The sequence below is a fragment of the Anomaloglossus baeobatrachus genome, chromosome 9 (assembly GCF_048569485.1).
Source record: "Anomaloglossus baeobatrachus isolate aAnoBae1 chromosome 9, aAnoBae1.hap1, whole genome shotgun sequence".
Lineage (NCBI taxonomy): Eukaryota > Metazoa > Chordata > Amphibia > Anura > Aromobatidae > Anomaloglossus > Anomaloglossus baeobatrachus.
Window position 1 is genome coordinate 143,957,906 of NC_134361.1, and position 26,675 is coordinate 143,984,580.

Genomic DNA, 26,675 nt, shown 5'->3' on the forward strand with positions numbered 1-26,675 from the left:
GCTACCAAAGCCACCTCATAATCAGTCCATTCCACTATATGATAGTATGTAGGGTCAGATAATATCCTAAGGGCTTCATTCACATAATCTCCTCTATCTTGGATGACTATGCCCCCTCCTTTGTCGGCAGATCTGATAACGATCTCCTGATTATCTTTCAAGTTTTTTAATGCTGATCTCTCTTTCTTGGAGAGATTGTGCTGCAGGTCTCTTTTACTATTTATGACCTCTTTTAGGTCTGTCAATATGAGATCACTGAAGGTCTTGATGTGGTGACCTTTGCTACCAGTAGGGTAAAATTTCGATTTGGGTCTGACAGTAGCATGAAAAACTGGGGGATCTGTCCGTGGAGCTGTAGTGCTGATGTCATTACTGGTGGGGGTGTCGTTTTTTAATAAAAAGTGTCTTTTTAAAGTCAATTTTCTTATATAGTTTTGCACGTCCAGGAATATGTCAAAATCCTTGGACTTAAAGGAGGGACAAAAAGAAAGACCTTTATGAAGTACTGATGTTTCCCATTCATTGAGGCTATAGCTAGAGAGATTAAAAATGTTACTTATACCATTTTTGGGATCAGAACTTATATTAATCTGATTTCTTTTTTGCTGGAGCCGACGTCCTGCTCGCACTCCTCTAAAGTATTTTTTCTTTTTTTTGTGGAGGATTTTGGAACAAGAAAATTTGTTATTAGATTTTCCTTGTTGGTCCTGACTGAGGGCAAAAAAGGAACCAGTGGGGCAGCCTTTAGGATGTTATCAATCATTATGAATTTATTTATCGCAGAATTATTGACAGGGACTGTGTTACCTATCTGCTCAGCGGGTGTCCTCTGAGTTTCAGGTAATGATATGTATTCCTCATGAGTGGAAAGGTCCAATAGGTCAATGAAATCCCTATCTTCAGTGTCCTCAAAATCACTTTCAAGGGTATCTGGGACTTGTGGTGCTAATAGACCCCTCTCTTTTCTGATCCTGTCTATTTGCAACCTGATCCTTGCTAAGTGCTCCCGTGTTTCATTCAGATCTCTTGGATTTGATTCTATATGAAGTGGGTCAGTATTTCTGATAGGTATAGATTTGGTGGTAGTGCAGGGTGTCTGTGTGATACCAGCCCGTGAAAAAACTTCATTAGCCAGCTGATCAATTTTATCAGGAATTTTTTTGGATGTTTATTTAATGGTGGAGGGTTGAGCAGAAGTTGAGGGAATGGCCGGAGTATTTGTGGGGTTGGATACCTTAGGAGGATCAGATTTAGAGGTCTTACGATATTTACTATTTACATAGCTCCTTCCATTTGTGGAACTATGTCTCCTGGGCTTGAATTTATTCATCGGGTTAGGATGAATTTCAGTATTAGTGGGGGTCTTGGTGATGTTATCTTGCCTGTCTCTCTGGAGTTTCTTAGATTTTCTAATTATAGTGTCATGTTCCATTTGGGACAGACGAGTATTGATACCTGAATTTAAATACTTAAATTCTGGATGTAAGTTATAGCAAGCTAAATCCTTATAAAAAGCTGAAATTTTAACAATTGATGCCGTAGCAATATTGGACCTCTTATTGTATAAACAAAGCAGCATACCTTGCATACAGTCCATTAGGAGTTTATCCCATTCAGCTGTAAAAGTCAAATCCTGAGGAAAAGGTGAGTTGTGCTGAATCCTCAAGCCTCTGGGGCAAAGTCTTTCCTCCATATAAATGGAGAGGAATCTCGCATCGAGACTGTAATGGAGTTCTTCCTTTAAAGCATCTTCCAAACAGTGGAATAATTTTCTCATGTTTGTAGAATCCTTTTCAGTGAAGGATGATGGAGGATCTAGATCGCAGTCCTGCTCCTCTTGCAGTCCAACCGTACGTTGGATAAGTCTTTCCCTTGATGATAAGCGATTGTCAAAATAGTCCATGATGGTGAACAGAAACCCACTGCAGCTGTGCTCCACAAAAGATGGTTTCGGTCTCAAGCCAAAAAACCAGTAGTGAATGATAGCAAAAACTGTGGAAAGAAAGCGCACATAGGGTTTTAACCGATAGATATAGGTGCAAGGAATAGGACAGGTACTCACCTGCTTCAGTTGTGACAGGCACAACTCCTTGTCAGCATGGAATAAATGAATACAAAAGTGGTCAGCTGCAGCCCCGATATTGCAACAGGATGGGGGATGATCAAAAGAAATCGGGTTAAATGCTGCGTTAAAAACCACAATCCAAAGATATATCGTGAATTCCTTTTCTTTATTTTCACAGGTCAACGCGTTTCAAAGGCATCTCCACCTTCTTCATCAGGACAAAAGTCAGAAAGGAACAGCATAACACATGCTGCATGCAGAGGATATATATATATATATACAACTGAAGTAGCCACGTTTACAGAGATGACGTCAGCTGGCTGATGACTAAGAGTCACATGGGGAAGGCAGGAACATACAGACAAAAAGAGAACAAAGAGAAAAAAAAAAACACACCTATGGGGGAAGTGTTATTTGTGAAAATGAAAAATCATGGTAGAACATTATAATCGTCCTTTGAAAATAATGTTATAAGGGGCAATAAACCGACTGGTGCCAGAAAAACCATATAGGGTTATAAAGAGTGATTTATGAAAATCATATTTAAAAATTGATTATTTATTTTTATTATTCACCAAGAAGGGGATTGTATGGAAAAAAAGGTGAGTGTAAAAGGGAACAATAATTCTCCTTCATTGTTGTGTTGTAGCTGTCATTTTCTACATTTATAACTCCATATGTTCTTTTTTCCTAAATATAAACCTGCAGGGTTTGGTTTTTTTTTTTTTCCCTTCATCATTATCAGCCTTTCTAATTTCTCCCCTCCCCTCCCCCCTTTTTTTCCCCCTCTTTTACACCATGAACTCACTACAACCCATTTTAGGATGGCTCCTTCATAGACAGAGTCCCGCACACGCGCAAATAGTTTTTTTTTTTTCCCACGCTATGAACTTATTTCACCTTTCCCCGCGGGTTCTCGCTGCAGCGGTGCTTCACGCTTGCGCAGTACATTTTTTCTCACGCTGTTGAACTCTCGTCACCTCCTTCACAGCACAGGTCTTTTTCCCTATCACTCTGCTACAGTATCCTCGCGTTCGACAAACAGAAAAAAAAGAAAAAAAAAAAAAAAAAGGAGAAGGAGAAAAGGAAAAAAAAAAAAAAGTGTTTTTTTTTTTTATTTTGTTTTTTTTTGTGTTTTTTTTTTTTTTTTATTACCTTTCCATCCAGTGATTTTTGCCTTTTTCTGGCCCTCCAAGACTATTACAAATGTTTTGTGAGGACCCATTTACATTCTTTGAAACTATTATTGTTCCCTTTTACACTCACCTTTTTTTCCATACAATGCCCTTCTTGGTGAATAATAAAAATAAATAATCAATTTTTAAATATGATTTTCATAAATCACTCTTTATAACCCTATATGGTTTTTCTGGCACCAGTCGGTTTATTGCCCCTTATAACATTATTTTCAAAGGACGATTATAATGTTCTACCATGATTTTTCATTTTCACAAATAACACTTCCCCCATAGGTGTGTTTTTTTTTTTGTTTTTTTTTTTGTTTTTGGTTTTTTTTTTTTCTCTTTGTTCTCTTTTTGTCTGTATGTTCCTGCCTTCCCCATGTGACTCTTAGTCATCAGCCAGCTGACGTCATCTCTGTAAACGTGGCTACTTCAGTTGTATATATATATATATATATATCCTCTGCATGCAGCATGTGTTATGCTGTTCCTTTCTGACTTTTGTCCTGATGAAGAAGGTGGAGATGCCTTTGAAACGCGTTGACCTGTGAAAATAAAGAAAAGGAATTCACGATATATCTTTGGATTGTGGTTTTTAGCGCAGCATTTAACCCGATTTCTTTTGATCATCCCCCGTCTCTTTAAGGCATGCAGACCACAGTGTCCTGCTGGATTGAGCTTCATCTGTGGGCGGGGCTACCGCCCGGCATCCTGCTCTGTCCCACAAAGATGAAGGAGTGACAGCCAGCAACCCCCAGCACAGCGCTTCCCTCCGGCGCTGTGTGGGCCCCCTCTCATTCGTGTCCGAGCGGTAAGTGCTACCCCCCTCGACCTGTATACTCCCTCCCAGCCACCCGGTTTATGGGCACCAGTGAGCTGCATGGGCTTTCCCCACCTCAGGAGCTGCGTGTGCGGGCCCCCAGGAGCCGCGTGTGTCGGTGCAGGCTCAGCTCTGCTACATCTGCCCTGTGCTTGGTGTAGGCACAGCTCTGCTACATCTGCCCTGTGCTTGATGCAGGTACAGCTCTGCTACATCTGCCCTGTGCTTGGTGCAGGCTCAGCTCTGCTACATCTGCCCTGTGCTTGGTGCAGGCACAGCTCTGCTACATCTGCCTTGTGCTTGGTGTAGGCTCAGCTCTGCTACATCTGCCCTGTGCTTGGTGTAGGCTCAGCTCTGCTACATCTGCCCTGTGCTTGGTGCAGGCACAGCTCTGCTACATCTGCCGTGTGCTTGGTGTAGGCTCAGCTCTGCTACATCTGCCCTGTGCTTGGTGTAGGCTCAGCTCTGCTACATCTGCCCTGTGCTTGGTGCAGGCTCAGCTCTGCTACACCTGCCCTGTGCTTGGTGCAGCCTCAGCTTTGCTACTTCTGCCCTGTGTCTGGTGCAGGCTCAGCTCTTCTACATCTGCCCTGTGTCTGGTGCAGGCTCAGCTCTGCTACATCTGCCCTGTGCTCGGTGTAGGCTCAGCTCTGCTACATCTGCCCTGTGCTTGGTGCAGGCACAGCTCTGCTACATCTGCCCTGTGCTTGGTGCAGGCTCAGCTCTGCTACATCCGCCCTGTGCTTGGTGTAGGCTCAGCTCTGCTACATCTGCCCTGTGCTTGGTGCAGGCTCAGCTCTCCTACATCTGCCCTGTGCTTGGTGCAGCCTCAGTTCTGCTACATCTGTCGTGTGTCTGGTGCAGGCTCAGCTCTGCTACATCTGCCCTGTGTCTGGTGCAGGCTCAGCTCTGCTACATCTGCCCTGTGCTCGGTGCAGGCTCAGCTCTGCTACATCTGCCCTGTGCTTGGTGCAGGCACAGCTCTGCTACATCTTCCCTGTGCTTGGTGTAGGCTCAGCTCTGTTACATCTGCCCTGTGCTTGGTGCAGGCACAGCTCTGCTACATCTGCCCTGTGCTTGGTGCAGGCTCAGCTCTGCTACATCTGCCCTGTGCTTGGTGCAGGCACAGCTCTGCTACATCTACCCTGTGCTTGGTGTAGGCTCAGCTCTGCTACATCTGCCCTGTGCTTGGTGTAGGCTCAGCTCTGCTACATCTGCCCTGTGCTTGGTGCAGGCACAGCTCTGCTACATCTGCCCTGTGCTTGGTGCAGGCTCAGCTCTGCTACATCTGCCCTGTGCTTGGTGCAGGCACAGCTCTGTTACATCTGCCCTGTGCTTGGTGTAGGCTCAGCTCTGCTACATCTGCCCTGTGCTTGGTGCAGGCACAGCTCTGCTACATCTGCCCTGTGCTTGGTGTAGGCTCAGCTCTGCTACATCTGCCCTGTGCTTGGTGTAGGCTCAGCTCTGCTACATCTGCCCTGTGGTTGATACAGGCTCAGCTCTGCTACATCTGCCCTGTGCTTGGTGCAGCCTCAGCTCTGCTACATCTGCCCCGTGTCTGGTGCAGCCTCAGCTCTGCTACATCTGCCCTGTGTCTGGTGCAGCCTCAGCTCTGCTACATCTGCCCTGTGTCTGGTGCAGCCTGAGCTCTGCTACATCTGCCCTGTCTCTGGTGCAGCCTCAGCTCTGCTACATCTGCCCTGTGCTCGGTGTAGGCTCAGTTCTGCTACATCTGCCCTGTGCTTGGTGCAGGCACAGCTCTGCTACATCTGCCCTGTGCTTGGTGCAGGCTCAGCTCTGCTACATCTGCCCTGTGCTTGGTGCAGCCTCAGCTCTGCTACATCTGCCCTGTGCTTGGTGTAGGCTCAGATCTGCTACATCTGCCCTGTGCTTGGTGCAGGCTCAGCTCTGCTACATATGCCCTGTGCTTGGTGCAGCCTCAGCTCTGCTACATCTGCCCTGTGCTTGGTGCAGGCTCAGCTCCGCTACATCTGCCCTGTGCTTGGTGCAGGCTCAGCTCCGCTACATCTTCCCTGTGCTTGGTGCAGGCTCAGCTCCTCCACATCTGCCCTGTGCTTGGTGCAGGCTCAGCTCCTCTACATCTGCCCTGTGCTTGGTGCAGGCTCAGCTCTGCTACATCTTCCCTGTGCTTGGTGCAGGCTCAGCTCCTCTACATCTGCCCTGTGCTTGGTGCAGCCTCAGCTCTGCTACATCTGCCCTGTGCTTGGTGCAGCCTCAGCTCTGCAGCAGCCGCGTGTGCGGGCCCCCAAAAGCCACGTATGTGTCTATATGTGCAGCAGAGTTGTGTGTGTATGTATGTATGCAGTAGAGCTGTGTGTGTGTCTGTCTGTATGTAGCAGAGTTGTGTCTGTATGCATGTATGCAGCAGCTACAGAGTTGTGTGTCTGTATATAGGCATGTATGCAGCAGCTAGAGTTGTGTGTATGTATGCATGTATGCAGCAGCTGCAGAGTTGTGTGTGCCTGTATGTATGTATATATATGTATGCAGCAGCTGCAGAATTGTGTGTGTCTGTATGTATGCTGCAGAGTTTTGTGTCTGTCTGTATGCAGTAGAGCTGTGTGTGTCTGTATAAATGCAGTAGAGCTGTGTGTGTCTGTATGCAGTAGAGCTGTGTGTGTCTGTATGTATGCAGCAGAGTTTTGTGTGTCTGTATGTATGCAGCAGAGCTCTGTGTGTGTGTATAATAGGCCTACATATGTGTAAAAAGGTGAAAGTCTAGGACTAATAGCAGCAGTCTACAATTAGATCTTTGATTGTAGTTCCATGAAAAATAAATATTTTGATGGATTTCCAAATTTTTTAAAATTTCTGGATCATCAATGGCCAACGGAGGGGGGCGGCAAATTTGACGACCGCCCCGGGCGGCAAAAGCAGTAGCTACGCCACTGCGCAGACGTCCGGGTCTAGTGAGTATGAGTCTCCTGGGAAGTGGGGGTCTGCTTTTTTGAGGGGTAAACTTACCCCCAACCGTGTTTCTCCAAGAATAAGACCTCCTCCAAAAATAAGCCCTAGTGCTTTCTTGGGGGGCAAAAAAAATATAAGACAGTGTCTTATTTTTGGAAAAACACGGGTAGGCATGTTATGCCCTTCTAAAATCATGTAAAACACATCAAGGGTACTCCAAGCTGAGTCTCCCTTTTTCCAAAAATTTGATCCCACACACACCACTTCAGTGGCATCACTTGTGTCCCAGTTGCAAACTTGACAGGTAGATTTGCATCAAGCACAGTCAAGAATACGCCAGACTTAAATGTCCCCATTTTGCTGGACAAAAAGGTTCAACAAGTAAGCCATACAAGGCACGTGTGTCACCTTGCCCCGGCGTAGGGCCGCACGCAGGTTTGAAGCATTGTCGCACACGGCCTTCCCTGGCTGCAGGTTGAGTGGAGACAACCATTTAGTAAATTTGCTCGCAAGAGCTGACCACAACTCATCAGCTGTGTGACTCTTATTTCCAAGACATTTCAAGGTAAAGACCGCCTGATCCCGTTGAGCTCTGCTGTCAGGATAGTAAGGATGTGTGCGGGATTTCTTGTGCGCAGTTACAGCTCGGGTGGCCTGACCAGGCAGGCTTGGGGCGGAGGTGGAGGACCCAGACGAGGTTGAAGAGGCAGAAGCAGTGGAAGAACTTCTACATACAGAGGATTGACTCAAAAGTCGTAAGGACGGCAAGACTTGTTCAGCAGACCCGTCTCAATCTATCACCATAGTTACCCAGTGCCCAGTCAGCGACATGTAATGCCCCTGTCCATGCTTACTGGTCAAAGTATTGGTGGTGAAATGCATCTGGTCACAGACAGAGTTTCTCAAGGAAGCGGTGATGTTGTGTGCAACATGCTGGTGTAGCGCAGGCACACCTTTCTTGGAGAAGTAGTGGCGACTGGGCATCTGGTACTGGGGCACTGCGACTGACATAAGGTCTCGAAAATCCTCTGTGTCCACCAGGCGGAAAGGCAGCATTTCGGTATCCAACAGCTTACAGAGGGATAAAGTCAACCTCTTAGCTTTGTCATGGCTCGGAGGAAATGGCCTTTTATTTGTCCACATCTGAGGGACCGAGATCTGGCTGCTGTGTGTAGACGGTGTTGAGTAGGCTGTCCCTGGAAACTGCAGGTTTGTGAGGAAAGTGCAGACAGAGACATGATGTTGCCTTCATCCAAAGTTGGTGCTCTTGATGTCTGAGAGAGCTCTATACCAGCACTTGTTTCCCCTTCCAAAACAACTGACGACCTGCCAAGCAAACTGCCTGTTGTGGTTAAAGAGGTGGAAGGTCTGCATAGAAAAACATGTGTGACAGCTGTCCCCACAGTCATAGAGGATGAAGAGCGCGCGGATGCACTTGAAGGGGCAGACGGTGGTTGGCCCGCTCCGCTAGGCCGCATTGTAGCACGGTGAGCTTCCCACTGGGACTTATGCTTGTTATTCATGTGACGATTCATGGAAGAAGTTCTCAAACTAGTGAGGTTTTGGCCTCTACTTATAGATTGGCGACAAATCTTACAGATCACATGATTTGGGAGATCCTTTGCGATGTCAAAAAAGGACCAGGCTAGGCAAGGCTTAGAGCCCATGCGACCTGCAGAGCCACCCCGACTTGTGCACAGAGGCAGAGTTGTGGCTGAGGATGCAGTTGTTGATGTGCTTCCAGTACTCCGACTCTGTCCAGGAAGGCTAAGTTCACATTTCCGTTAAATTGTATCAGTCACAATCCGCTGCTCTGGTAAACAACGGAATCCGTTTGGTGGATTCCGTTGTTCCCATAGACTTGTATGAATGGCAGATTGTGACTGATGATGCTGCGTTGCACTCTCCGCCCGACTGATCAGTTGTGGAACGACTGACCGCCGGGCGGGAGGAACGCAGCATGTAACGTTTTTGAGCAGCGCGATCCATAGGATTTCGCTGTGCATGCGCTCTCTGGCTCCCTGCACACGGAACCAGGATACACATCGGGTTACTAAGCAATGCGCTTTGGTTAGTTACCCGATATTTACACTGGTTACGTGTGCAGGGAGCCAGCGCTAAGTGGTGTATGCTGGTAACCAAGATAAATATCGGGTAACCGAGCAAAAAGTGCTTTGCTTATACCCGATATTTACCCTGGCTGTGCAGGGAGCCTGACACTTCCCCGCTCGGCTCCGCCCCCTCCCGCACTGTCTTGCTAAATTCTACTAAAAAGGGGGCTGAAAGCCCGTACTTACAAAGCGCTCACTGATATCCTAATCAGGCACGAATACTAATATTCTTTATAGCAAGATACTATTTATTTTAATAGCACATGAATAGTTAATGGTACATAGGCATTTAGAACTATAGTCATAGAATCTTATACAATAACAGAAATATGCATCAACATTACCGTTTGTTGTAGCAATCCTTTCACATCGGAGGGAACTCGATTTAATGATAAGGAATCAACATGGCATCTTGCATCACAGGAGCAGTGCGTACACTTCAATGTCCTGGAAGGTTTCCCTTAACATTAAGCGAGTTCGGTGTAATTTTATAGGAAAACTTTGTAGGTTGTGTTTAAATGGTCACCAGCATGTGACAGCTGAGTCATGTTCATGTAACTTGACCACAAACTGCTGTGGGCACCAGCAGCTTCCTGCACATTCTCTTGTACATCCTGCCAGTTGACAACTGACCGACCACAGTTGACCATAGTGTTAGTGAAATATTGCAATGAGCCGTAAATTTCATATGCAAGCATCCTTAAACCTGTCTTTAAGCCAACCACAAGTTTCCGGTAAGTGGAACTGTAAATGTGACTTCCCCATTATCTTGAAACTGCTTCAAGACCTGTTTGACATGCATTCTTTGGTCATCATCCAGAGGACATCTCTTTGATACTGAATTATTGATAGGTCAAATAATATCTGGGATCACTCTTATCTTTTGATTATGATCCCTATCTAATCACATTCAAACTTCAGTCATATCACATTGGTATCACAATCGGTCCTTGATCCCACGGATTATTTTCCATCATCAGTATTCCACTAGAGGAAGATCACTCGAACCATACCATACCATGAACAAGAAATATCGTTTGCCACAAATTTTGTTTTCTTGGTTTGTTTGGATAAACGTTGAATCACAAATATAATCACTTTCACTACTATGTATATTAAAACTAAAAGCAATATTATCTGAAAAGCTCCCTTGAACATCATGTGTTTTGGCATTTGCTCGATATTCAAAGGAATCATTACACATTACATTTCCCGATATGTTACTACAAGTTTCACTAGACCCATTTATGAACATATTGGCATAAGGCCATAACATATCATGAATTGTCCTTTCCACTAAGCTGGGTTTAAAAGCATCTACAGTATTTATAGCTGTCCCAAAACTTATTTTTATATTCCCCATAGAGATGAATCCCAGGTTGGTCAGTCCAGTCTTATTTCTTGGTACCCAAATTCCTCCCTTAAAAGCCAGATATTGCAAATTGGTGACTGTTGCATTCAAATTGCCTTGCCACCATGGAAGATTGATCCATCCCACTATGGAAATGGGTACTGTAGTATTCTATAGACAAACACTTCGAGTGTCTTTATCAGCAAGATGATCAGAACAACTTTTCTACTTTAAGATTTCCTCCATCGATACCGGGACATCCAGATAAGGGATATTGGTTGCTGTAAGCGAAGAATGTGTACAGATCCAGCAATCTGTGTGTTGAAAATGTGATGGTGCATCAGAAATTTATTCGCCATAGGTTCCTCCTGATGTAGACTTGTCCATCCAACGACCAAAGCGGCAAACATCAAACACAGGAATTTCTCCATCTCATCACTATCGAGCTCTTCCCAGTAACCGATACCATGGATTCCGCTTATTTACCACACCTTCTGCAAATAAAGATACTCTATTATTCTCGTAAATAACATTTTTCTTGTGGGACATATTCCCACTTCTCCACTCCTGGTCTCATTATCAGGAGAGTACGATCTTTTCCGACCGCTATTACCTCTGTCTCTGAGGGCGGTCCTTGGAGGTTTTGAATCCATATTTTTGCTCCTACATTTTTAATATTAGAGGATCCAAAACCTTTAGTACCCCGTATTGTTAATTCTGCCGGGGCAGTTCCTTCTCTTATTTCAGACAAGTTTATTAGAATTATCAACACCTGAGCCACCTTCTGGTGTTTCATCAAGATCAAAGGTTCATTTCCAAAATTTAGCATCAGTACCTTGATTTCTCCCTGATAATCTCCCTCTATTACCCCTCCCACCACTATGGCTCCTTTTAACACTAAACTAGAATGAGTGGCTATTTGACCATAATGATCCTTTGGTATCTGGCAACCCAATCCTGTTGAAATTGGTTTTACCTTACCTGTACTGAGGTCTAAACCTGCTGAATAAGGTGTCGCTCTTTCTGGTGTGCCCAAACAGCTGTACCTTGCAACCATGCCTCTTTTTTCCTTGTCAACTGTTGGACTGATTTGTCTGATGGCTGCTGCTTTATCTGCTTCTGAATTAAACAAACGTTCAAGTGAGTTAGTAGGGACATGAGCATCGACATGAAATACAGTGGTCTTGGTAGATTGAATAATCCCTTCAATGTCTTGCCACACTTCCCTGACCATCTCAAACGCATTTTGCTGTTCCTCTCCCCAGTGGAACTCATATTTTTTCCTCGTTACTTTGTACAAATGAGCCAACATTTGTCCCAAATGAGGGATATGTTGTCTCCAAAAATCAAACAATCCAATATAAGACTGAGTCTCCTGTATGGATTTAGGGACCGGAAAATTAATAATTTTCTGTCTGGCATTGGGCAAGATCTCTCTATGCCCCTTGTTCCACTGAATCCCTAGAAATGTTACCACCTGAGACGGTCCTTGAACCTTGGCATCATTGATTTCCCATCCTTTACTCCTCATATGAGCAACCAGTTTTGTCAATTGATCTTTCACACTGTGCTCATCTTGTCCTTGTATCATTATATCATTGATATAATGTGAAATCTGCATTTCCTTATGACAAGACATAACCCCAAAGGAGAATTTTCCTTTGGTTAGATTAAGAGTCATCCATTTTAGGATATCAATTCCCAAAATATATTCTGGTATAGGTACTACCAGTACCGTATACTCCTTGATAGGTAAATTACCTATCTTCAAAGCTACCTGTGTCTGAACCCCGGTGATCACTTGACCACCTAGTCCAGCAATTTTTACTCGAGGTCCTTTTATTGTTTCTGGGTTTCCATGAATTAAAGTAGCCTCCGCCCCCGTGTCAATCAAAGCTGGGACTCTTTGAACATTTCCCCCTTTCCAATGTATGCTAAGATTGACGTAGGGACGTTCGTCCCTTTGTATCAATAGGGGGGCTTGGCTGGCTACCTATGGTAAATCACTTCCTTCTGAACTTTCATTTACACAGACTTCAGTCTGTGTATTAGCCCTTCCTTCCGTCACCTTTGTGGCCACGGCTGCAGCCAGTTCTTCCCATGGATAAACTGACTGAATATCTTCCCAAGACACTTTCTTTGGGTTTTTTTCCCCTTTTCCCTCTGATTTCTTTACCTTGGGGGTTTTTGAGCCCCCTTCCACATTTGTAGTGGTCACTTTCTTTGTGGATAGAACTTTCTGTTTGTACAACTTCCATAATTCTCCTGTCTCCTTTCCATCAATCCTTTCCTTATTGATCCCGGCTTTAAGCAAAGCCTGGAACATGTCTTTGCGAGACACTCGTGGGGCCTCCCCTACTGATTTTTCTTTCCAATCAGGATTGTTTGGCTTACTGTTACCAACATGGCCTCCAGGGGATGATTTATCCCACTGTCCCATATCCTGTAACTCCCTCATCCTCCCTAGAACTACACCGATTGATTCTCCAGTCAGCGCTACAGTTAAGGTTAAAATAACTGTTTTGTATGCTGGAGGAGCATGTTTAACCAGCCTATTTCTTATGCTGGCTTTCAATGGGTACTGGAGATAATCATCATCCATTCCCAAAAGAGGAAGAGCATTCCTCATTACTTCTTCCTTCAGCCTTTCCATACCATCTTTTAAGGTATACCAAGGTTTATCATTGATAGGAAAGTCTGCTTCTGATGGATATTTGTCCAGAAAAGCATGGGCTAAGATCATGATTAAGTTTTGAGTACCATGCTCATTATGATCAACAAAATAATTTTTTATTGATCTCTGAATTTCTGGGTCACGAGACATGGTGACAAATTTTGCCACGTCTCCGGCGTCAAAGTGCACTCCACCTCCTCCGAGATCGTGCACCCTGACCAACCAGGGAATTTCTCCTTCTCCTGGTTTTTGTCTAAACTGTGTTAAAATGCTATCAACTTCTCCCTGAGAGTAATCTTCAATGGTTACTCGATTTTTTACATGAGGAATCGTTCTCTCATTTATGATGGCATTACCATCTTCGTCATATTGCAGATTCCCCTGACCATCCCGGACATGTTCCCGGATGATCTCATTTTCTGTCCTCTCTAGGCGCCTCCTTACTGGGTTAGCCTGAATCTTCCCTTTATGGTAATCCTCCTCATCAGATGATGAAGATGAATCCCACACATCCCCATCCCAAGTATCGGGATCCCAATTTATAGAAGCTGGGACGATACTTTTAGGTACTTTGTTTTTATTTACTTTTCCCTCTTCTTTTCTTGTACTTATTTTGAGCAATTTGGATTTTATTTACCTTTCCTCTTCTTTTCTTGTACTGATTTTGAGCAATTTTTACGGCAGCTTTTTGTGCCACATTCTGATAATGTTCCAATTTATCCTTCAACAGTCTGGTATTACATTCCATAACTGTTTTCAGGCAACCTAATTCTATCATCTTTTGTTCCAACTGGGAACTTTTCTTCTGCATCTTTAGATTACGCTCATGCATTACACTATATGCACTTGCCAAAATCCAGATGCGCCGTCCTAAAGACACTACATCACCTGCTTTCACAGGGACACCACTGAGTACATTCACAACATCAGTAGCTTCACTACCCTTGAGCTTATCCTGCCATTGTTTACGCCGTGCTAAAGACACTACATCACCTGTTTTCACAGGGGCACTACTGAGTACATTCACAACATCAGTAGCTTCACTACCCTTAAGCTTATCCTGCCATTGTTTGTGCCGTGCTAAAGACACTACATCACCTGTTTTCACAGGGACACCACTGAGTACATTCACAACATCAGTAGCTTCACTACCCTTAAGCTTATCCTGCCATTGTTTGTGCCGTGCTAAAGACACTACATCACCTGCTTTCACAGGGACACCACTGAGTACATTCACAACATCAGTAGCTTCACTACCCTTAAGCTTATCCTGCCATTGTTTGTGCCGTGCTAAAGACACTACATCACCTGTTTTCACAGGGACACCACTGAGTACATTCACAACATCAGTAGCTTCACTACCCTTAAGCTTATCCTGCCATTGTTTGTGCCAATCCACAATTGACCAATTCATGTGCTATAAGATTGTAGGGAGCCTCAATCCAGCTCGGGATCTCCACAACAACCTCCTTAACATTATCCTTACGTTTTCTGAACATTTTGACACTATGCAAAGATTGAAAAAATATTTGGAATTTTGCCAAATATATGTTTTTAATTTCTAAATTACAAAAATTCGTTAATTACTTCTTATAGAAGTAATCCTGCCAACTACGCCAATTTATGTCTTGCTAAATTCTACTAAAAAGGGGGCTGAAAACCCGTACTTACGAAGCGCTCACTGATATCCTAATCAGGCACGAATACTAATATTCTTTATAGCAAGATACTATTTATTTAAATAGCACATGAATAGTTAATGGTACATAGGCATTTAGAACTATAGTCATAGAATCTTATACAATAACAGAAATATGCATCAACATTACCGTTTGTTGTAGCAATCCTTTCACATCGGAGGGAACTCGATTTAATGATAAGGAATCAACATGGCATCTTGCATCACAGGAGCAGTGCGTACACTTCAATGTCCTGGAAGGTTTCCCTTAACATTAAGCGAGTTCGGTGTAATTTTATAGGAAAACTTTGTAGGTTGTGTTTAAATGGTCACCAGCATGTGACAGCTGAGTCATGTTCATGTAACTTGACCACAAACTGCTGTGGGCACCAGCAGCTTCCTGCACATTCTCTTGTACATCCTGAGAGTTGACAACTGACCGACCACAGTTGACCATAGTGTTAGTGAAATATTGCAATGAGCCGTAAATTTCATATGCAAGCTTCCTTAAACCTGTCTTTAAGCCAACCACAAGTTTCCGGTAAGTGGAACTGTAAATGTGACTTCCCCATTATCTTGAAACTGCTTCAAGACCTGTTTGACATGTATTCTTTGGTCATCATCCAGAGGACATCTCTTTGATACTGAATTATTGATAGGTCAAATAATATCTGGGATCACTCCTATCTTTTGATTATGATCCCTATCTAATCACATTCAAACTTCAGTCATATCACATTGGTATCACACGCACTCAGCATGTACTCACACACACACACACACACACACACACACACACACACACACTCACACACTCACCTGTCCCCAGCCCTGCAGTCCCCGCGTCTAGCTTTATTGACAGCTGAAGAACCAACACTGACTATCCCAGGCAATTTTAGTATGCCCCTAACAGTGTCAGCACAGTTTGCAATTAGAATTACGTAGTTAAAAATGGACAGGTGTGTACAATGCAGAGGTGGTCTACTTTATTGACAGCTGAGGAACCAATAACCAACACTGACTATCCCAGTCAATTTTAGTATGCCTCTAACAGTGGCAGCACAGTTTGCAATTAGAATTGCGTAGCAAAAATGGACATGTGTGTAGCATGCACAGGTGCTGTACCGTGATTGGCAGCAAAGAAACACTAAAGGCTACTTTACACGCTGCGATATCGGTCCCGATATCGCTAGCGTGGGTACCCGCCCCCATCTGTTGTGCGACACGGGCAAATCGCTGCCCGTGCCGCACAACATCGCGCAGACCCGTCACACATACTTACCTGCCCGGCGACGTCGCTGTGACCGGCGAACCGCCTCCTTTCTAAGGGGGCGGTCCGTCCAGCGTCACAGCAACGTCACTGAGCGGCCGCCCAATAGAAGCGGAGGGGCGGAGATGAGTGGCCGGAACATCCTGCCCACCTCCTTCCTTCCTCATAGCGGCCGGGAGGCAGGTAAGGAGAGGTTCCTCGTTCCTGCGGCGTCACACATAGCGATGTGTGCTGCCACAGGAGCGACGAACTACATCGTTACTGCTGCAGTAACGATAATCGAGAATGGACCCCCATGTCACCGATGAGCGATTTTGCACGTTTTTGCAACGATGCAAAATCGCTCATCGGTGTCACACGCCTCAACATCGCTAATGCGGCCGGATGTGCGTCACAAATTCCGTGACCCCAACGACTCCGCATTAGCGATGTCGCAGCGTGTAAAGCCCCCTTTAGGCCTGCGACACACATCCGTCCCTCCGGTACGTGTTTGCCATTTTTTGCACGTACCGGAGACACGTGCTTATGTTGCCACAATCATTTTAATGTTAAAAGCCTCACGTCAGTGTTTTGGCACGGAGCGTGTGTCCGTTCCGTGCATACGTATGTCTGTGCCGAAAAAGCGCTGACATGTCCGTTTTGCTCCGGGATAACGTACTCACGGACCCATTAAATCCTATGGGTCCGTGTGTGCACGTACGTCATACGGATGGTCTCCGTATGCTATCCATGCGGTCCGTGTTCGTGTTGGAAAAATCAATGTTGTTACAATTTTAAATACTTGCAGGTGGCCTAGGTAACATAATTTTTTTGCTCAAAACTAATTTAGCATTTGCAGAAGGAGGAAGCAAGCAAGCAATTGTAGTTTTGTGGCCTTGAAGCACTGTTTTGCCAACAATTTATCCTTCCAAAAATAATAATGGCTCCACGGGTGGACACGGAGAAACTGATAGCAGCTGTTGAGACTCACCCACTATTATGGGATACACGTGTTGATGGTTACCATGACAGACTTACAGTTGACCGCTATTGGCTTCAAGTTGCTGAGGAAGTTTACCCTAATAATGCATGGGACAGGTGTTTGCCTTCAAAGCATGCAAAATATGGTAAGTGTTGTAGTGTGGTATTTCTCATTTATTTTGTATATATGTTATTATTTTACAAAGCTTTTTTGTTTTATATTATTTTTGTTAACCTTTTTTTTATGTTGGGTTTTTTTTTAACATTTTTTTTGTTTTTTTGATGCATCAATTATCTTAAAATTTGAAAAAATTACCGATGATCCAAAATTACTATATTTTATTTTTTTAAGAAATATTTTTTAAAAAAAAGCATGCAGTACATCAAGTAAACGATAAAAGTGTCTTGTGATATATAACACCATTATTTTTTTTAAATACATTTTTTTACCCAATTTTCAAGCATGGATGTTAATTTCAGCGTCAATTAGATTTTAAATTAAATTTCATTTGTTGTTTTTTTATAAATTAATAATATTCTACAAATTATTGTCTGATGTAATGCTTTATTTGTTAAAAATCATCATTTTAAAATTATATATTACAATTACCAGCAATATCATTGTAGATCATTATAATTTTTTTATGTGTGAATGGTTTTATATGTTTTGTTTTGAATAATATTTTTATTATTTTGTTTTTCCTATGATGTCCACATGTGTTAGTCATGATTTTTTTAAATTTTTGTTATTTTTAAAATTTATTAAAATTAATGTTTGCATAATTTTTCAAAATTTTGTTAAATAAATATTTAATTTTATTCAACAGTTGACTTGGTAAAAAGGCGTTGGCGTTCAGCACGTGATCAGTACCGAAGGGAGTACAACCCGATACCATCCACGTCCAGCCTAGGCCGCAAACGCAGATATGTTTACTATGAACAAATTAGCTTCCTAGCACCCATCTTAGAAGTAACACAGTAAGTGTTAATGTTTTTTTATGCTAATTTTATTTTTTTTTTCCTTAATTAAATTCAAAAATTTGACATTATGTTTTATAATGTTTTTTTTATTTAAAAAAAAAAAAAAATAAATAGAACGGAGGATAATCTGGAAGATTCTGATGATCAACCAACAGCTGGTCCCTCTGCTACAGCCACCTCTGCATCTGAACAAGAACCTGGCAGACATGACAGTGAAAATCAGGATATTCAACATGATGAAGCTGCAGCTACTGAGTAAAATGAGGGTGTAACAGAGAGTGGCCTAAACACCACCCAAGGGTCATCAACACAACAAACAAACAAACACACCAGCAACCCAATCAACACAAACAAACGTACATCCACGTTTTGCACCACAACCTCTCCGTGCAAGGAGAATTCGCAGACCTGAGGAAATAAGATCGTTACCGGAAATTATTGACACACGCATAATTCACATAATGAACACTTTAATTCCGGAAACAGACGCAGAACGATTTTGTCGTTCTTTATCTACTAGCTTAACCAAAATAGCATCAGATAGGCAGGAACGTGTACGGGCTGCTAAGCTGACACTCCTTTCAGCTAGCCAGGCTGAACAGGAATCGGTGAGAGTTTATGAAGCAATAGAAAATTGGCGAAGCATTAGGCAACAAAATACAGTCACAAACACAACAGACAATCAAATTAACACATCAACACAAACAACAATGCAAACAGTAATTGCCAGTATTACAACATTCAGCTCAACCTTCTATTGTTTCAAGTACAGTATTCCCAACACCAATTAGACAAGGGTATGTTTCAACAAATACTGGCGCCTTAAGCACTGTACAAAGTTCAACTTCACAGCAACCCATAAACTATATGAATTTACAACCAACTCAAAGTACTAGTTACTTGACACAACCTACAAATATAGGTGCGCTGCCTAACTTATTTCCTGGATCAACATACCCACAATCCTTCATGATGCCTCATTATCCAATCTCAACTATGTTTCCCACTCTACACTTACAAACATCAGTCAACTATCCTCAAGGTCAAGCACATACACACACACAATACCCCTTGACCCATGTAGACCCACAGGTGTACTCCACAACAGGCAATGTGTTGGTCCACACAACCATGCAACAAACTGTTCCACACACTACTGTAGTTAGTAATAGGAATGTTGTGCAGCAAACAACTGCTTCCATTTCTGAGAATACAATTTCTGAGGCGACCCAAAACAACATACTCAGCAACACTCAGGTTACTTCCCTAGAAGATCTTGTAGACTTATGAGACACCTAAATTTTTTTTTTTTAAATATAACCTTTAAATTGTAAAAAACAAAAAATAAAAAAGGTTGAATAAATGTTAGAAAGTCAGAGTATTGACAAACATATCAGCATGTGTGATTAGCTTTTGTGGCTGTTGACATATCATATGTTGAGTGACATGTATATGTTTTTTTTTTATTTTCTTACATTTTTTGAAAAAAAAAAGATTGTTTATTGATTTCTTACAATCAAAAAAAAAAATTGATTATGTCAATTTAACCCCTTCACGACCTTGGACGGATCTATCCGTCAAGGATCGTGTCCCGTTAAGCCCCGCCCCCTGCCGCGGGCAGGCGGCGGCGGTCGGCACACATATCAGCTGTTTTCAACAGCTGACATGTGTGCCTGCATGTTGTGAGTGGAATCGCTTCCACTCGCAACATTTAACCCCTTAAATCTCGCTGCCAAAGTCTGGCAGCGAGATCTATATGCGCGCCGCCATGTTTTTTACTTACCGCCGCCCCCACCGGAAGTCACGTGAGTCACGAGATTGCTGATCGCTATTGCCCCCTTGGGGGACTAGTAAAATAAAAAAGTAAAAAAAAAGTTTTAAAAAATAAAAAAAAAAATAAAAAATAAAAGTTCAAATCACCCCCCTTTCACCCCATTGAAAATTAAAGGGTTAAAAAATAAATAAATAGACACATATTTGGTATCGCCGCGTTCAGAAATGCCCGATCTATCAAAATATAAAATCAATTAATCTGATTGGTAAACGGCGTAGTGGCAAAAAAATTCCAAACTCCAAAATTACGTTTTTTGGTCGCCGCAAGTTTTACGCAAAATGCAATAACAGGCGATCAAAACGTAGCATCTGCGCAAAAATGGTACCATTAAAAATGTTAGCTCGAGACAAAAAAAATACGCTGTCACTGAGCCATAGATCCCGAAAAATGAGAACGTTATGTGTTTCGGAAAATGGCGCAAAATGTACGCCACTTTTATTGGACATCAAATTTTAAAAATATTTAAATATAGTCTGAAGAGAGATTCCATCAATAAATATCATTTTAAAATTTAATTTAAAGGAAAAAAAAAAAAAAATTAGAAAATGAAGTATGTAACTATTTACAAGATATATACCTCAGAGTCACCAAGAATCTCTCCTCTGGGGAAATGGAAAGCCGCATCCAAGTGTCCTGGTGTTGCAAATGTGGTCGTAAAATATTTAGTAGGTAATCAAAACTCTCCACAATCAAACGGCAGTATGAAAAAAACTTATCAGGGTAATGGCGTAACTCCAAAAATAAAGTATGGAAATGACCATGCATAGGTCGCATCATGATTAGTGGATGCACCCACATTCTGTTTCTTCTCAAATTATCATATTGCAACATGTGCGGTCTAATGCCAAAGCGACGAGATATAATCGAACATAAAAATACTAAGGCCTCCGTGGATAATGGCATCGCAACAGATATTTTCACAACACATAGGTGCTACAAGGCAGAATACAATGTTGGGATGCATATATGGAAATTAGGAGTTCTTTTGGGGTGACAGGATAGGAACAATATCATTAGTGACCAAGTAATTTAAAATATGTGCTGATGGTTGAATCTTCAGTGTTTAAAATAATGGGAATTGTTAAGGGGTTCTGCATCCTTTTAACCTGGATATATGCTTTAGTTCACCAATTTAATTATATAAGAACAAGGTGTGGGGAGGTGGAAGTTAATATGGGAGCAGGTATAGTGTAGCGGTGGCCAGTTTTGAACCGGTGGTGATAGTTCTGATGGGCTGTGAACAGGGGAACCTTGGCCTCCGTGCCATTTCACGAGGCTTTTTTCACCCGTCTTTATCTATCAGGGGGAGTGCAACAGATGGGTGGAACTAATTCTTAGATGGCTAGTATTATAAAGTTACATTTTGATATACGCCCTCTGTAACAAATTATCACCCTTATGAACAGCCTACATGAATTACAGTATAGCCAATTAGTTGCGAGTAGGAATCATGTTTTTTGATGATTATATATTGTATTTTTCACTATATAAACCTGTGGGGCTGAGTTGCGTTATGTAAACTGAAGATATGACATGGCTTCCGGCTCTGACCGCTATGCAATCTATGTTTACTGGCATTACGCTGCTGTCTCCATAGCCACAGTTTCCTCTATGCCTGCGTTTTACGTCACTATCTCCATTACGGGAGCGTGAGTGGACTGAATTACTAACATGCGTTCCAAAAGCAGGAAGTGATGCACTTGCCTGTTCCGGGTTGAGCCGTAATTGCGGTTCAAGGACGGGAGGTGACACGCTATCCTGTTCCGGACGTGACCAGGTCCCGCCCCCTCTTCCGGTCACGTCATCGCTCCCCGCGGCATTTAAACCCCGCAATCGATTCAGTGCACTACACGTTCCCAGAGGAAGAAGGTGAAACGTGCGTCGGAACGGTCTGGGGGTTACCTTACGGACAGTACATACTGGTTAGTATCCTTGACTTATGGCTGCACTGTGAATGTTACTATTAATTATTGAGACATAGAGAGATATATCATAGTATAATAGTATCATAGTTTTTAAGGTTGAAGGGAGACTTTAAGTCCATCTAGTTCAACCCGTAGCCTAACATGTTGATCCAGAGGAAGGCAAAAAAAACCCCAATGTGGCAAACAAGTTCCAATGGGGAAAAAATGTCCTTCCTGACTCCACATCCGGCAATCAGACTAGTTCCCTGGATCAATACCCTGTCATAAAATCTAATATACATAACTGGTAATATTAAATTTTTCAAGAAAGGCGTCCAGGCTCTGCTTAAATGTTAGTAGTGAATCACTCATTACAACATCATGCGGCAGAGAGTTCCACAGTCTCACTGCTCGTACAGTGAAGAATCCTCGTCTGTGATTATGATTAAACCTTCTTTCCTCAAGACGTAGCGGATGCCCCCGTGTTCCAGTCACAGGCCTAGGTGTAAAAAGATCTTTGGAAAGGTCTCTGTACTGTCCCCTCATATATTTATACATTGTGATTAGATCCCCCCTAAGCCTTCGTTTTTCCAAACTAAATAACCCCAAGTTTAATAACCTGTCTTGGTATTGCAGCCCACCCATTCCTCTAATAATCTTGGTTGCTCTTCTCTGCACCCTCTCCAGTTCAGCTATGTCCTTCTTATATATCGGTGACCAGAATTGTACACAGTATTCTAAGTGCGGTCGCACTAGTGACTTGTACAGAGGTAGAACTATATTTTTTTCATGAACACTTATACCTCTTTTAATACATCCCATTATTTTATTAGCCCTGGCAGCAGCTGCCTGACACTGTCCACTAAAGTGAAGTTTACCATCCACCCATACACCCAAGTCTTTTTCTGTGTCTGTTTTACCCAGTGTTCTACAATTAAGTACATAATCATAAATGTTATTTCCTCTACCCAAGTGCATGACCTTACATTTATCTACATTAAACTTCAATTGCCACTTCTCAGCCCAATCCTCCAATTTACATAAATCTCCCTGTAATATAAAATTATCCTCCTCTGTATTGATTACCCTGCAGAGTTTAGTATCATCTGCAAATATTGAAATTCTACTCCGCATGCCCCCAACAAGGTCATTTATAAATATGTTGAAAAGAAGCGGGCCCAATACTGACCCCTGTGGTACCCCACTATGAACTGAGACCCAGTCCGAGTACGTACCATTAATAACCACCCTTTGTTTCCTATCACTGAGCCAGTTTTTAACCCAGTTACACATATTTTCCCCTATCCCCATTATTCTCATTTTATGTACCAACCTTTTTTGTGGCACCGTATCAAAAGCTTTTGAAAAGTCCATATATACAACATCCACTGCATTTCCCTGGTCCAGGCTTGAACTTACCTCTTCATAGAAGCTGATCAAATTAGTTTGACAGGATCGATCCCTCATAAACCCATGTTGATACTCTGTCATAAGGTTATTTTTCTTGAGATACTCCAGTATAGCATCTCTCAAGAAACCCTCAAGGATTTTACCAACCGTAGAGGTTAAACTTACCGGCCTATAATTTCCCGGCTCAGTTTTTGTCCCCTTTTTGAATATTGGCACCACATTTGCTATGCGCCAGTCCTGCGGTACTGACCCTGTTATTAAGGAATCTGAGAAGATTAAAAATAATGATCTATCTATCACAGAACTCAATTCCTGTAGTACTCTGGGGTGTATGCCATCCGGGCCCGGAGATTTGTCAATCTTAGTGATTTCGAGGCGGCGGCGTACTTCCTGCTGGGTTAAGCAGGTAATATTCAAGGGTGAATTTATGGTATCACTGGTCATGTCATCTGCCATGGCATTTTCTTGTATAAAAACCGTAGAAAAAAAGTCATTCAGCAGGTTGGCTTTACCCTCATCTCCTTCCACCATTTCACCAAGACTATTTTTAAGGGGGCCAACACTATCGCTTTTCAGTTTTTTACTGTTTATGTAGTTAAAGAATATTTTAGGATTATTTTTACTTTCTCTCGCAATGAGTCTCTCTGTCTCAAACTTAGCTAACTTAATTTGCTTTTTACATATTTTATTTAATTTTCTATAATTATATAATGCCTCATCACTACCTACCCTCTTTAATTCTTTTAAGGCTTTCTGTTTTTCTTTTATTGCTTCCCTTACAGCTCTATTTAGCCATAGGGGTTTTCTCCTATTTCTAGCATGTTTGTTCCCATAGGGTATATTTTCTGCACAAGCCCTATTCAGGATGCTCATAAAAGTCTCCCATTTGCTTTGTGTACTTTTATTACTTAGTACATCATCCCAGTTTATTGCACTAAGATCATCTCTCAACCGTTTAAAATTTGCTTTCCTGAAGTTTAGTGTCCTTGTAGCCCCTCTACTAGACATCTTACTAAAGAATACATGAAAACTTATTATTTTGTGATCACTTTTCCCCAAGTAACCCCCAACTTGTATATTTGATATGCGGTCTGGCCTATTGGTTAGTACAAGGTCTAGTAGTGCTCCCCCTCTTGTGGGGTCCTGTACCATTTGTGAAAGGTAATTATCTTTCATTGTTATCAAAAATCTATTTCCTTTGCTGGAACTGCAAGTTTCTGTTCCCCAATTTATATCAGGATAGTTAAAGTCCCCCATAATAATTACCTCTCCGAGACTCGCTGCTTTATCAATTTGCTTTATGAGGAGATTCTCTACCTCTTCCATAATATTCGGCGTCTTATAACACACCCCTATCAGTATTTTATTATTCATTCTCCCCCCCCTTATCTCCACCCATAGGGACTCTACATTCTCAGTACCCTCACATATGTTGTCACGCAGGATGGGTTTTAAGGATGATTTTACATATAGACACACACCTCCCCCTCGCTTATTTGTACGGTCATTCCTGAATAGGCTATAACCCTGTAAATTAACAGCCCAGTCATAGCTCTCATCCAGCCATGTCTCTGATATCCCCACTATATCATAATTTTCTTCCAACAATATTAATTCTAATTCCTCCACCTTATTTGTGAGGCTTCGGGCATTAGTGTACATGCACGTTACGTATGACTCTGTACCTGTATTCCTGCTTACTGTATTAACTGTCCTAACCCTTCCCCCCGTACCACCCCCAATTTCATTACTTGTGCCCTGGTCACTATCTGCACTACATTCCCCTTCTATAAAGTGAATACCCTCGCCCCCCATTCCTAGTTTAAACACTCCTCCAACCTTCTAGCCATTTTCTGCCCCAGCAGAGCTGCACCCTCCCCATTAAGATGCAGCCCATCCCTAGCATAGAATCTGTAGCCAATGAAAAGTCGGCCCAATTCTCCAGGAACCCAAAACCCTCTTTCCTACACCAATTCCTGAGCCAACTGTTAACCTCCCTGATCTCTCTTTGCCTCTCTGGTGTGGCTCGTGGCACAGGAAGTATTTCCGAAAATACCACCTTTGAGGTCCATGCTTTAAGCTTACAACCTAATTCCCTGAAATCATCTTTAAGGACCTTCCACCTACCTCTAACTTTGTCATTTGTGCCAATGTGTACAATGACCGCTGGGTCCTCCCCAGCCCCTCCCAGTAATCTGTCAACCCGATCAGCGATGTGCCGAACTCGAGCGCCAGGAAGACAACACACTGTTCAGCGATCCCTGTCTTTGTGACAGATTGCCCTATCTGTCCCCCTAATAATTGAGTCCCCCACTACCAGTACCTGTCTTGCCTGCCCTGCACTCCTATTCCCCCCCTTACTGGAGCAGACACTCCTCTGGCGTTCAGAGGTCATGCCTTGCTGCAGCAATGCTACCCCTGTAATGACATCCCCCTCATCTGCCAAGTTTGCAAACCTATTGGGGTGTGTTAGTTCAGGACTAGCCTTCCTAGCACTTTTCCCTTTACCCCCCTTTCTAACTGTCACCCAGCTACCTACCTCACCGTCCTGCCGCTCCCTACTACGATCCTCCCCCACATCTGACCCAGCAAGCTGCTGCTCAGTGAGCAGCACACTCCTTTCCATATTGCTAATGCATCTCAGAGTTGCCAGCTGCTCATTTAGATCCAGTATCTGGGCTTCCAAATGTGCAACTTGCTCACATCTCGAACAACAGTATGCACCCTCGAACGGCTTTTCAAGGACTGCATACATGAGACAAGATGTACACTGGATCGCATTAGCAATAGTGGAGCACATTTTCTAATGGGGATAGCACTAAACAAATGTTAAGTAATTAAACAACTAAATACAAACAATTCTACTCACACTTACTTTTGCTCACACTTTGCTCACTCACGCTCACAATGAAGAAGACAGGCTAAAATTCGCGCGCCGCTAGCCGCGCGGTTTTCAGAGGTCTTCCTTCCGGCTGTAACGGCCAAAACCTGGTTCTCCTTGAGCTCGCGGTGACTCTTCACTTATCCCAGAAGGCACTGGGAATATGCAAATTATCCTCGCAAGACTCCTTCCCTGGCTTTAAGAAGTCTTCCTTCCGGCTGTAACGGCCAAAACCCGGTTCTCCTTGAGCTCGCGGTGACTCTTCACTTATCCCAGAAGGCACTGGGAATATGCAAATTATCCTCGCAAGACTCCTTCCCTGGCTTTAAGAAGTCTTCCTTCCGGCTGTAACGGCCAAAACCCGGTTCTCCTTGAGCTCGCGGTGACACTTCACTTATCCCAGAAGGCACTGGGAATATGCAAATTATCCTCGCAAGACTCCTTCCCTGGCTTTGAACAAAAATAAACAGATGTCATTCTGGGTAGCTACTAACGAGAAGGCTTCTTCTCTCTCACTATGAGGATATGTTAATAAATTAGTCTTGCCCATATAGCCTATAGGAACTTTTCAACGTTGTTACTTGAGCTCTGTCCTTATTGTAACTCCCTTGTTGTGCACATCTTGCT